Below are 13822 nucleotides of genomic sequence, written 5' to 3'. Positions count from 1 at the left end.
CATTCTTTCAATGGTGACAGAATCATATGCAGTGACAGTAGACGACATGTCAGTAATTGTTGGCAGGTCCTTCTGGCCAGACCAGATGTCAGCACTCACTTCTTACTGCCCTGCATCATTGCCAGCGGGTGGGCTAGGAATTCTTATCCTTTTCTTCGCAGCCCCAGTTGCAGGAGAATGTGAAGAAGGAGCTGTTGACGGGTCACGTTCCGCTTGACTTGACAATTTTCTCACCAGCAGGTCTTTGAACCTCTGCAGACTTGTGTCTGCTGGAAAAAGAGATCCAACGTAGGCATTAAACCTAGGATCAAGCACAGTGGCCAAAATGTAGTGCTCTGATTTCAACACATTGACCACCCGTGAATCCTGGTTAAGCGAATTAAGGGCTCCATCCACAAGTCCCACATGCTTAGCAGAATTGCTCCGTTTTAGCTCCTCCTTCAATCTCTCCAGCTGCCTCTGCAAAAGCCTGATGAGGGGAATGACCTGACTCAGGCTGGCAGTGTCTGAACTGACTTCACGTGTGGCAAGTTCAAAGGGTTGCAGAACCTTGCACAACGTTGAAATCATTCTCCACTGCGCTTGAGTCAGGTGCATTCCACCTCCTTTGCCTATATCGTAGGCAGATGTATAGGCTTGAATGGCCTTTTGCTGCTCCTCCATCCTCTGAAGCATATAGAGGGTTGAATTCCACCTCGTTACCACCTCTTGCTTCAGCTGATGGAGGGGCAGGTTCAGGAGTGTTTGCTGGTGCTCCAGTCTTCGGCACGCGGTGGCTGAATGCCAAAAGTGACCCACAATTCTTTGGGCCACTGACAGCATCTCTTGCACGCACCTGTCATTTTTAAAAAAAATTCTGCACCACCAAATTAATTGTATGTGCAAAACATGGGACGTGCTGGAATTTGCCCACATGTAACGCACGCACAATATTGATGGCGTTGTCGGATGTCACAAATCCCCAGGAGAGTCCAATTGGGGTAAGCCAATCTGCGATGATGTTCCTCAGTTTCTGTAAGAGGTTGTCAGCTGTGTGCCTTCTATGGAAAGAGGTGATACAAAGCATAGCCTGTCTAGGAACGAGTTGGCGTTTGCGAGATGCTGCTACTGGTGCTGCTGCTGCTGCTGCTGTTGTTGCTGCGGGAGGCAATACATCTACCCAGTGGGCTGTCACAGTCATATAGTCCTGAGTCTACCCTGCTCCACTTGTCCACATGTCCGTGGTTAAGCGGACATTGGGTACAACTGCATTTTTTAGGACACTGGTGACTCTTTTTCTGACGTCTGTGTACATTCTCAGTATCGCCTGCCTAGAGAAGTGGAACCTAGATGGGATTTGGTACCGGGGACACACTACCTCAAGAAATTCTCTAAGTCCCTGTGAATTAACGGTGGATACTGGACACACGTCTAACACCAACACAGCTGCCAAGGCCTGAGTTATTCGCTTTGCAACAGGATGACTGCTCTGATATTTCATCTTCCTCGCAAAGGACTGTTGGACAGTCAGTTGCTTACTGGAAGTAGTACAAGTGGTCTTCCGACTTCCCCTCTGGGATGAGAATCGACTCCCAGCAGCAACAACAGCAGCGCCAGCAGCAGTAGGCGCTACACTCATCGGAGGAATCCCAGTCAGGAGAGGACTCGTCAGACTTGCCAGTGACATGGCCTGCAGGACTATTGGCATTCCTTTCTAATGAGAAAATTGACACTGAGGGAGTTGGTGGTGTGGTTTGCAGTAGCTTGGGTACAAGAGGAAGGGATTTAGTTCTCAGTGGACTGTTTTCGCTGTCACCCAAAGTTTTTGAACTTGTCAATGACTTCTGATGAATGCGCTCCAGGTGACATATAAGGGAGGATGTTCCTAGGTGGTTAACGTCCTTACCCCTACTTATTACAGCTTGACAAAGGCAACACACGGCTTGACACCTGTTGTCCGCATTTCTGTTAAAATAATTCCACACCGAAGAGGTGATTTTTTTTGTCATTTGATCAGGCATATCAACGGCCATATTCATCCCACGGACAACAGGTGTCTCCCCGGGTGCCTGACTTAAACAAACCACCTCACTATCAGAATCCACCTTGTCAATTTCCTCCTCAGCGCCAGCAACACCCATATCCTCATCCTGGTGTACTTCAACAGTGACATCTTCAATTTGACTATCAGGAACTGGACTGTGGGTGCTCCTCCCAGCACTTGCAGGGGGCGTGCAAATGGTGGAAGGAGCCACCTCTTCCCATCCAGTGTTGGGAAGGTCAGGCATCGCAAACGTCGACACAATTAGACCTCCTTGGGGATTTGTGATTTAGAAGAACGCACAGTTCTTTGCTCTGCTTTTGCCATCTTAACTCTTTTCAGTTTTCTAGCGGGAGGATGAGTGCTTCCATCCTCATGTGAAGCTGAACCACTAGCCATGAACATAGGCCAGAGCCTCAGCCGTTCCTTGCCACTCCGTGTCTTAAATGGCATATTGGCAAGTTTACGCTTCTCCTCAGATGCTTTTAATTTAGATTTTTGGGTCATTTTAGTGAACTTTAGTTTTATAGATTTTACATGCTCTCTACTATGACATTGGGCATCGGCCCTGGCAGACGATGTTGATGGCATTGAATCATCTCTGCCATGACTAGTGGCAGCAGCTTCAGCACTAGGTGGAAGTCGATTTTGATCTTTCCCTATTTCACCCTCCACATTTTTGTTCTCCATTTTTTAATGTGTGGAATTATATGCCAGTAATATTATTATATTAATAGCAATGGACTACTGTACTATACAACTATATACTGTTGGTCACCAAAATGCTGCACTGTACTACTATATATACTGCTCACAATAATGCAGCACAGATATGGATACTTGCAGTGACACAGAGCTGCAAGATACAGCAATGGTCTACTGTGTACTGTACAACTATATACTGTTGGTCACCAAAATTCTGCACTGTACTACTATATATACTGCTCACAACAATGCAGCACAGATATGGATACTTGAAGTGACACAGATCTGCAAGATACAGCAATGGACTACTGTACTGTACAACTATATACTGTTGGTCACCAAAATGCTGCACTGTACTACTATATATACTGCTCACAACAATGCAGTACAGATATGGATACTTGCAGTGACACGGAGCTGCAAGATACAGCAATGGACTACTGTACTGTACAAGTTTATACTGTTGGTCACCAAAATGCTGCACTATACTACTAATATACTGCTCACAACAATGCAGCACAGATATGGATACTTGAAGTGACATGGAGCTGCAAGATACAGCAATGGACTACTGTACTGTACAAGTTTATACTGTTGGTCACCAAAATGCTGCACTGTACTACTAATATACTGCTCACAACAATGCAGCACAGATATGGATACTTGAAGTGACATGGAGCTGCAAGATACAGCAATGGACTACTGTACTGTACTACTATACTGGTGGTCACCAAAATGCTGCACTGTACTACTATATATAATATATATATATAGTATATACTGGTCACACAACAATGCAGCAGATATTGAGCACTGATGATCAGGATACTGTCTAGAACTGAGTCTAACACGGAGCTGCAAGATACAGCAATGGCCTACTGTACTGTACTACTATAATTATATACTGGTGGTCCCCATAATGCAGCACACTGAGCACAGATATGGAGCTTTTCAGGCAGAGAACGTAGATATTTGCAGCACACTGAGCAAAGATATGGAGCTCTTACGGCAGAGAAGGTAGATATTTGCAGCACACTGAGCACAGATATTTGCAGCACACTGAGCACAGATATTTGCAGCACACTGAGCACAGATACGGAGATTTTCAGGAAGAGAACATAGCCACGTCCTCTCCGTTCAATCTCCAATGCGCGAGTGAAAATGGCGGCGACGTGTGGCTCTTTATATGGAATACGAATCTCGCAAGAATCCTACAGCGGGATGATGATGTTCGGCCTTGTTCGGGTTAACCAAGCAAGGCGGGAAGATCTGAGGCTGCCTCGGACCCGTGTAAAATAGGTGAAGTTCGGGGGGGTTCGGATCTCAACGAACCGAACCCGCTCATCTCTAATTAGAACACATTAGGCCCGATTCAGACTTGATCGCTGCTGTTCGTTTTCGCACAACAGGCGATTATGATTATCGAACTACTGTGCATGCATATGCACCGCAATGCGCAGGTGTGTCACCAAACAGTGACAGGATGGTGCAAAATTTTGGATCAAACGGGCGTTCGCAAGCTGATTGACAGGAAGCAGGCATTTGGGGGTGGTAACTGGCTGTTTTCAGAGAATGTATGGAAAAATGAAGGCATTCCCAAGCATTTTCAGGGAGGGTGTGTGACGTCTGCTCCGGCCCCGCTCAGCCTGATTTCTTCGCACTGGAGGAGTAAGTATTGACTACGCACAAACTGCACACACTGCACAGAAAGGGAAAAACATTCGATGGTGAGTGTGATGTGAACGGTTTTGCAGCTGTCCGCTAACTGAAGGGAATTTTCGAACAGCATACACATGCAATCGCACATTTGCACAGGGTGAATTTTCACTCACCCAGGGCAGCGACTTATTGCAGAACAGCGATCAGGTCTGAATTAGGCCCATTGCATATAAACAGTGATGGAAGGTTATAATTCAAGTCTATCTTTTTTTAAACAATTCCTGCATTTTATTAATCCCAATGGTCATACTTTTCAAGTGAAAAATTTTTTCTTTTTACAATTTAAGACTTTTATCAGTTTTTCACGGTAAAAGACAATAAGCCTCATTTGCAAACTTAAAGTGACTGAAGTATAACATTTGGTCAATGTTTTCTAACTGTGTATGCATCTGAGCCACACTGCGCATGCACAGCAATTGAATTGCGCTGGTTCTCGCAAAGAGGAAATAGTTGCAAAATGAGTGACATGTAGACAGCATTTAGGGGTGGTAACGGGTAGTGGTCAGGTAAACACAGACATGTCATTGGTGGTCATTCCGAGTTGTTTGCTAGCCATTTTTGTTCGCAGCGCAGAGTTTAGGTAAAAAAGCGGTGCGTATGCGGTGCAATGAGCATGCGCGACATACTTTCACAAAATTCGAAGTAGTTTCACACAAGGCCTAGCGACACTTTCCAGTCGCACTGCTGGCCGCAGAGTGATTGACAGGAAGTAGGTGTTTCTGGGAGGTAACTGGAGTGTGTGGAAAAACTCAGGCGTGTCAGGTACAAACGCAGGCGTGCCTGGGGAAATGCAGGCATGGCAGGCTGAAAGCAGGGCGTGTTCGTGACGTCAAAACAGGAACTAAACAGTCTGAAGTGATCGCAAGCTAGGAGTAGGTCTGGAGCTGCTCAGAAAATGCACAATCTTTTTTTGTATCCGCTGTGCGATTCTTTCGTTTGCTCTTCTGCTAAGCTAAGATACATCCCAGAGGGCGGCGTCTTAGCGTTTGCACGGCTGCTAAAAGCAGCTAGCGAGCGAACAGCTTGGAATGAGGGCCATAGCCTTTTATATGGCATTTTCTTGGTATGCATAAATTGGAAGTGATCAAGCCCGGTGGACGGGTGAAACGCGTTTTCCGACATCACCCCATTTGTTTCATCTGGCTGACTGCAGCAAACGGACGTTCACCAGCACCTGCATGCGCCCAGCGCCCTCTCTGACTTTCCCGTCCCCGTCGAAGCAGTGGACGGCTTCCCGCACCCGCCAGTATTTCCGCCAGGCCGGCGGCGCCCGGCATCTTCCCCTTCCTCACCGATCGAGACATCAGGGTCTCCACCAAGCCAGTGGCACCCGCAGTGGACGGCTCCCCGCACTCGCTAACATCACTGCCAGGCCGGCGGCGCCCGGCACCTTCCCCTTCCTCACCGATCGAGACATCAGGGGCTCCACCAAGCCAGTGGCACCCGCAGTGGACGGCTCCCCGCACTCGCCAACATCACCGCCAGGCCGGCGGCGCCCGGTGCCTCCCCTCTCTTTCCAATCGAACCATCAGGGGCTCTACCAAGCCAGAGGCACTCGCAATAACGATATGGCTTAATATCCAGTGCGGTAATATCAGCTTCTTTTTCTCCTCTCCATCCTTTATATCTTTTTTGCCTATCATCAGCTAATGGCCGGTCATCGTTACACATTTTAATAGCATTGATTTATGTGAAAAAGGTCATACTTGCGGTGTGCAGATTATTAGCAGATTTTCATTGTAATTTTGCTACAGTCTTTATGTTATCCATTGTTGTTTCCTTCAATATCAACATCCTGCAGTTGGATACTTTAATATAGCAGGGTGGTTATTTTGTTATCCCTCTTCATTATTTCATTTCTTTGTTTCGTTATCTCATACATTTTTTGTCTTGTTTATTTCTTATTATTATATCATCAGAATCTAGTCTATTACAAGAATTGATGCTACAATCTATTCCAATAATGTTCTGATTACAATACTGTCAAAATTACTAGTATTGTTCCCTTATTTCCTTCTTTTCTGTACTTCGTGGACTCTCACCATTGATTCAGGGCCACGTCCCTGTCTAACATTGGCAGCAGATCCATCTGGTTCCCTCTACCTCTGATATCTATCTTAATAACTATGTAATTTTGTGAACTCTCATCAGTGATTCCAGAGCTTCCAATTATTCATCATTTCCTCTACTATCATACCACACTGGAAACACCCGAAGCCGTCTGATCTCGGAAGCTAATCAGTGATGGGCTGGGTCAGTACTCAAGTAGGTGACCATTGAGGAGTACTCAGTGTAGTAGAGCCTATTGGTGTAGCCCACACAGTGTCTAACACTGACAGAAGATTCATACTGCTATCTTATTTTCCACCCTTATACTACTCATAAATGTAACCAGCATCCAGACTGCTTTATCTGTATCAATTATACTCTTACAGGGAACATATTACAGTGTTGTGCTTATCAGTAGAACGTACCGTCCAATAAATCAAACTATTTTGTTTATAAACACTCAGAATTTCTTCCGTCAGCCAGAATTTAACTTCCATCCTGTATCAGCACTTTGTGCTATTTGAGTGTATTATTTTGATCATTATTCTTTTTATGAACCACTTATTATCTTAATTTTGTTGAATCATTAAAATTTGAAATTTAATTTATTTTGACTAAATTTTATATTCATTTCAAGTTTAAGAGTGCGCCCACAAAAGAGTCTTCTTTTCTCCATATTTTCCCATAAATTGGCAGTTGAAATCTCACTTGCTACTGGAAAACCCTCTGCATCCGAGAGAGCAACTTAGACTGCATGTCTTCAGAGACACTCAGAATCTGCGTGATGACCCAATCTGTGACAATGGTACTAATGTTTCAGAAGTTGTACGCCATCCGATGGAAATGAGGCGGCACTGGGAGTCCTTACATTCAGGTTAGCTTCTGGGCATATTAGCATATACTCGTAATTGTGGACAGCAAAAGATAGTAATCGCATCAACAACCACATCTGAATGAGGCCTAATGTACAAAAAAGGAAATAAAAATATATAGTTATGCTAAAAAATAAAGGCACTTTAAGAGAGGAGAGGGACCATGTGTAGGATCTGATCGTGCACCATTCTCTCCAACAGTGCAGCAGACTCTGGCTTTGTGCCAGAGTCTACTGCACATGCCTAGTGCTCCAGGGACATGGCACCCAAGCTGTACTCCCTGAAACATCTTTATTGCGGAAATCACCAGATAAAGGGTGTGACATTTTCCCAGTGATATTTGCAGCTCTGTAGCTAGCGCTGGGCTGACAGACTGGTAAGTATAATCAAATGGGTGCCGTGTGTGGACATGAAAACATGAATTGGACTGTCAGTAAGTTTAAAAATATAGACACCCTGATTAATCCTCACATTCCCTAACACCACAGACAAAATTTCCATATTTAGGCCCCTATGTATCAAGCCTTGGAGAGTGATAAATAGAACAGTGATAAAGTACCAACCAATCAGCTCCTGATTTCCATGTCACAGCAGGCTGTGTTTGAAACATGACAGTTAGAAGCTAGTTGGCTGGTACTTCATCACCATGCTATTTATCACTCTCCAAGGCTTGATAAATCTGGGCCTTAGTTTATTGCTACAAAAACAAATAATACATTTTAATTAGAGATGAGTGGGTTCAGCCCGGCTCGGGACTTCCTATCAGACTCGGAAACCAAAACGAGGCAAAATGTCATCATCCCGCTGTCGGATTCTCGCGGGTTTTGGATCCCATATAAACAGCCGCGTATCACCGCCATTTTCACTCTGGACTTGGAGAGTGAGGGAGGCAGACCTCTGTCTCTCTGTGGGTGGTGGCATCGGGTGGGGTTAGTGTGTGCTCTGTAGGGGTGCTGCTGCAGTCACTGTGGTGTACCTGTGCTGTGTTAGGAGTGCTGTCCTGGTTGTCACTGGTGTTTCATATGCTGTTATGCCTGGGTGCTGCAGCTGTACATAGGTGTTGCTATCCAGGCTTTCACTGTGTTTTACAGGGTGCAGGGGCACTGTCCTCCTGTAAGCTAGAAAATATAGGGGTGCTGGAACTTTATGTAAAAATTCAGGGGTGCAGTTGTTAAAAATTAAAAGCACACTGCTCCTGTATGCTTTAAAATATTGGGGTACTGCTGGTCCTGTATGTTGTAAAAATTCAGGGGTGCAGTTAAAATGTAAAAGCACATTGCTGTATTCTGTAAAATATAGGGGTGTTGCTGTTCAAATAACATTACACTGGCCCTGTATGCTATAAAAATTCAAGGGTGCAGTTGTTCAAAATTAAAAGCACACTGCTGTATGCTGTAAAATATAGGGGTGTTGCAGTTCAAATAACATTACACTGCCCTGTATGTTGTAAAAATTCAGAGGTGCAGTTGTTAAAAATTAAAAGCACACTGCTCCTGTATGCTGTAAAATATTGTGGTGCTGCTGGCCCTGTATGTTGTAAAAATTCAGCGGTACAGTTAAAAATGAAAAGCACACTGCTGTATGCTTCAAATATAGGGGTTATGCTGTTCATATAACATTACACTGGCCCTGTATGTTGTAAAAATTCAGGGGTGCAGTTCTTAAACATTAAAAGCACACTGCTGTATGCTGTAACATATTGGGGTGCTGCTGGCCCTGTATGTTATAAAAATTCAGAGGTGCAGTTGTTAAAAATTAAAAGCACACTGCTCCTGTATGCTGTAAAATATTGTGGTGCTGCTGGCCCTGTATGTTATAAAAATTCAGCAGTACAGTTAAAAATGAAAAGCACACTGCTGTATGCTTCAAATATAGGGGTTATGCTGTTCATATAACATTACACTGGCCCTGTATGTTGTAAAAATTCAGGGGTGCAGTTCTTAAACATTAAAAGCACACTGCTGTATGCTGTAACATATTGGGGTGCTGCTGGCCCTGTATGTTATAAAAATTCAGAGGTGCAGTTGTTAAAAATTAAGAGCACACTGCTCCTGTATGCTGTAAAATATTGGAGTGCTGCTGGCCCTGTATGTTGTAAAAATTCAGGGGTGCAGTTAAAAATTAAAAGCACACTGATGTATGCTGTAAAATATAGGGGTGTTGCTGTTCAAATAACATTACACTGGCCCTGTATGTTGTAAAAATTCTGAGGTGCAGTTATTAAAAATTAAAAGCACACTTCTCCTGTATGCTGTAAAAAAAAGGGTGTTGCTGTTCAAATAACATTACACTGACCTTGTGTGTTGTAGAGATTTAGGGGTGCTTTTCTTAAAAATGAAAAGCACACTACTGTATGCTGTAAAATATAGGGGTGCTGCTGGCCCTGTATGTTGTAAAAATTCAGAGGTGCAGTTGTTAAAAATTAAGAGCACACTGCTCTTGTATGCTGTCAAATATAGGGGTGTTGCTCTTCAATTAACATTACACTGGCCCTGTATGTTGTAAAATTCAGAGGTGCAGTCATTAAAAATTAAAAACACACTGCTCCTGTATGCTGTAAAATAAAGGGGTATTGCTGTTCAAATAACATTACACTGGCCCTGTATGCTGTAAGAATACTGGGGTGCTGTGAAAATAAAGGGGCACTGTTCTGTGTGCGGTAATAATAAAGGGGTGCTGTCCTGTGAAATGGAGAACAATTTGGAGGGAAAAATAGTGAAAGATCAGGAACCACTTCCAGTTCCTAGTAATAGTGCTGAAACTGCTGCTGCCACCAATCATGACATTGAGGATGCAATTCCATCAACGTCATCTGTAAAGGCTGATGCCCAATGTCCTAGAGGGCATGTAAAATCCAAGAAGCAAACATTAATAATCAGAAATAAAAAGAAATTATCTGACGAGAAGCGTAAAATTGGCAATATGCCATTCACGACATGAAGTGGCAAGGAAAGGCTAAGGCCTTGGCCTATGTTCATGACTGGTGGCTCAGCTTCTCATGAGGATGGAAGCCCTCCTCCCTCTCGAAAAATAAAAAGATTAAGCTTGTTAAAGCACAGGAAAATACAACTGTGCATTCAGAGATATCACAAATCCCCAAGGAGAGTCCAAGTGTGTCCGCAGTTGCGATGTCTAGGCCTGAACTTCCCAAGACTGTATAGAAAGAGGAGGCTCCTTCCACCATTTGCATGCCCCCTGCAGTTGCTGGGAAGAGCACCGCCAGTCCAGTTGCTGATATTGAGATTGAGGATGTCACTGTAGACATACACCAGGATGAGGAGGATATAGGTGTAGCTGGTGCTGAGGAGGAAGTTGACAATGAGGATTCTGATGGTGATGTGGTTTGTTTTGAATAAAGCACCAGTGGAGACAGTTGTCCATGGGATGAGAAAGCCCATTGTCATGCCTAGGCAAAATACCAAATAAGCCACCTCTTCGGTGTGGAATTATATCTCCACAAATACGAACAACAGGTGTCAAGCTGTGTGTTGCCTTTGTCAATCCATGATAAGTAGGAGTAAGGACGTTAACCACCTAGGAACATCCTCCCTTATACGTCACCTGCAGCACATTCATCAGAAGTCTTTGTCAAGTTCAGAAACTTTGGGTAAGAGCATCAGCAGTCCACTGACATCTAAATCTCTTCTTCTTCTTGTACCCAAGTTCCTGCAAGCCATACCACCAACTCCCTCAAAGTCAATTTCCTCCTCAGTCAGGAACGTCCGTAGTCCTGCAGGCCATGTCACTGGCATGACTGACGAGTCCTCTCCTAACTGGGATTCCTCCAGAGGATCCACCAGAGGATCCTACAGCTGCTGCCGTGAGTCCAATGTCATCCCAGAGGTTAAATCGGAAGACCACTACTATTTCAACTAAGCAATTGACTGTCCAACAGTCCATTGCGAGGGAGATGAAATATGACAGCAGTCACCCTGTTGCAAAGCGGATTACTGAGGCCATAACAACTATGTTGGTGTTAGATGTGCATCCGGTATCCGCCATTAGTGCAGTGGGATTTAGACAGTTGATGGACGTACTGTGTCCCGGGTACCAAATTCCGTCTAGATTCCACTTTAAAAGGAAAGCGATTCCCGGACTGTACATGGACATTAAGAAAAGTGTCCGCCGTGTCCTGAAAAATGCAGTTGTACCCAGTGTCCACTTAACCATGGACATGTGGAGAAGTGGAGAAGTGCAAACTAAGGACTACATGACTGTGACAGCCACTGGGTAGATGAATTGCCTCCGGCAGCAACAACAGCAGCGGCACCAGTAGCAGCATCTCACAAATGCCAACTCGTTCCTAGGCAGGATACGCTGTGTATCAATGGTTTCTGTAAGAGGCACACCGCTGACAACCTCTTACGGAAACTGAGGGACATCATCGCACAATGGCTTACCGCACTTAGACTCTCCTGGGGATTTGTGAAATTGAATAACACCACCAATATTGTGCGTGCATCTGCGAAAATTCCAGCACATCCCATGTTTTGCACATACAATTAATTTGGTGCTGCTAAAAAAAATTTAAAATGACAGGGGCGTGCAGGCAAAGCTGTCAGTGGCCCGAAAAATTGTGGGCCACTTTCGACATTCAGCCACTGCGTGCCAAACACTGGAGCCCCAGCAAACACTCCTGAACCTGCCCTGCCATCACCTGAAGCAAGAGGTGGTATGCAACACTCTATATGCTTCAGAGGATGGAGGAGCAGCAAAAGGCCATTCAAGCCTATACATCCATCTATGATATAGGCAAAGGAGGGGGAATGCACCTGACTCAAGCGCAGTGGAGAATGATTTCCATGTTGTGCAAGGTTCTCCAACCCTTCGAACTTGCCACACGTGAAGTCAGTTCAGACACTGCCAGCTTGAGTCAGGCCATTCCCCTCATCAAGCTTTTGCTGAAGCAGCTGGAGAAATTGAAGGAGGAGCTAAGATGGAGCAATTCCGCAAAGTATGTGGGACTTGTGGATGGAGCCCTTCATTCGCTTTGCCAGGATTCAAGGGTGATCAATCTGTTGAAATCAGAGCACTACATTTTGGTCACCGTGCTCGTTCCTAGGTTTCCCAATGACAATTCCATCTTGAACCTTTTATTTTTTTCTTTGCATCATGTGCTCTTTGGAGCCTAGTTTTTAAAACTGCCATCCTGTTTGCCACTGCAGTGCCACTCCTAGATAGGACTTGTGTTTGTGCCACCCACTTGTTTCGCTTAGCTTAGACATCCAGCGACCTTGGTGCACCTCTTTTTTTCTTTGCATTATGTGCTCATTACGGCCTAGTTTTTAAAACTGCCATCCTGTCTGCCACTGCAGTGCCACTCCTAGATAGACCAGGTGTTTGTGCCACCCACTTGTGTCACTTAGCTTTACTAACATAGTAACATAGTAATTTAGGTTGAAAAGAGGCAAAATGCTCATCGTGTTCAACCTGTATTCTGTATTACGTTGAGTTGATTATAATGTACCTGCTGAAGAATGTTTTATGACAAGTTAACAACTATAAATTATGTTACACCCGGATTATCAATGTCAATATTTTAACTGTTATAACCTTGGATATCCTTTTCAATCGGAGATTCATCCAATCCTTATTTAAATGCATTTACAGAGTCTGCCATTACCACCTTCCCTGAAAAGGAATTCTAAATCCTTATTGCCCTAACAGTGAAGAACCCTTTCCTCCATTGCATACGGAATTTTCTCTCCTCCAGCCTTAGCGAGTGCACACATGTCCTAAACAGAGTTCTTTTAATAAATGATTCAGCTGATAACTCTTTGTAATGACCCTTTACATATTTGAAGACATTAATAATGTCTCCTCTCAGACGCCTCTTTTCCAGTGTATACATATTCAACCTAGTAAGCCTTTCCTCGTAATCCAGTCCCTCTAGCCCTTTAATCAATTTAGTAGCTCGCCTTTGAACTCTTTCGAGTTCACCGATATCTTTTTTATACAGTGGTGCCCAAAACTGAACACAATATTCCAGGTGCCGACGTACCAATGATTTGTACAGCGGCAGGATTACATGAGTACCTCCAAATCTTTTTCCAAAACTGTTACCCCTAGACTTTCCCCATTTCATATGTAGGATGCAAGTTTGTTTTTAGTCCCAAAATGCATAACCTTGCATTTTTCTATATTGAACCTCATTCTCCATTTCGATGCCCAGATTTCAAGTTTAGATAAGTCATTCTGCAGAGACTCCACATCTATTTCTAAATTAATTACCCTACACAGTTTAGTATCATCTACAAAGACTGACACTGTGCTTTCCAGGCCTATTTCTAGGTCATTGATAAATATGTTGAACAGTAGTGGCCCGAGTACGGACCTTTGTGGTATTCCGCTGACTACTGGTGTCCAGCTTGAGGACTTCCCGTTGACCACTACTCGCTGTACCCTGTTATCCAGCCAGTTACTTATCCATGTACAAACAGTTTTTCCTAGGCCTAGC

General features: G+C 44.2%; 1 pseudogene; it reads left to right on the top strand.

Moving 5' to 3' along the window:
- The first annotated feature begins 6627 nt into the window (after window positions 1–6627).
- LOC134953231 (5S ribosomal RNA) lies at window positions 6628–6746 on the top strand (annotated as a pseudogene).
- The last annotated feature ends 7076 nt before the right edge of the window (window positions 6747–13822 follow it).

The sequence above is a fragment of the Pseudophryne corroboree genome, chromosome 8 (assembly GCF_028390025.1).
Source record: "Pseudophryne corroboree isolate aPseCor3 chromosome 8, aPseCor3.hap2, whole genome shotgun sequence".
Taxonomy (NCBI): domain Eukaryota; kingdom Metazoa; phylum Chordata; class Amphibia; order Anura; family Myobatrachidae; genus Pseudophryne; species Pseudophryne corroboree.
The sequence above is the reverse complement of the archived record's forward strand: the minus strand, read 5'-3'. Positions and strand labels throughout refer to the sequence as shown.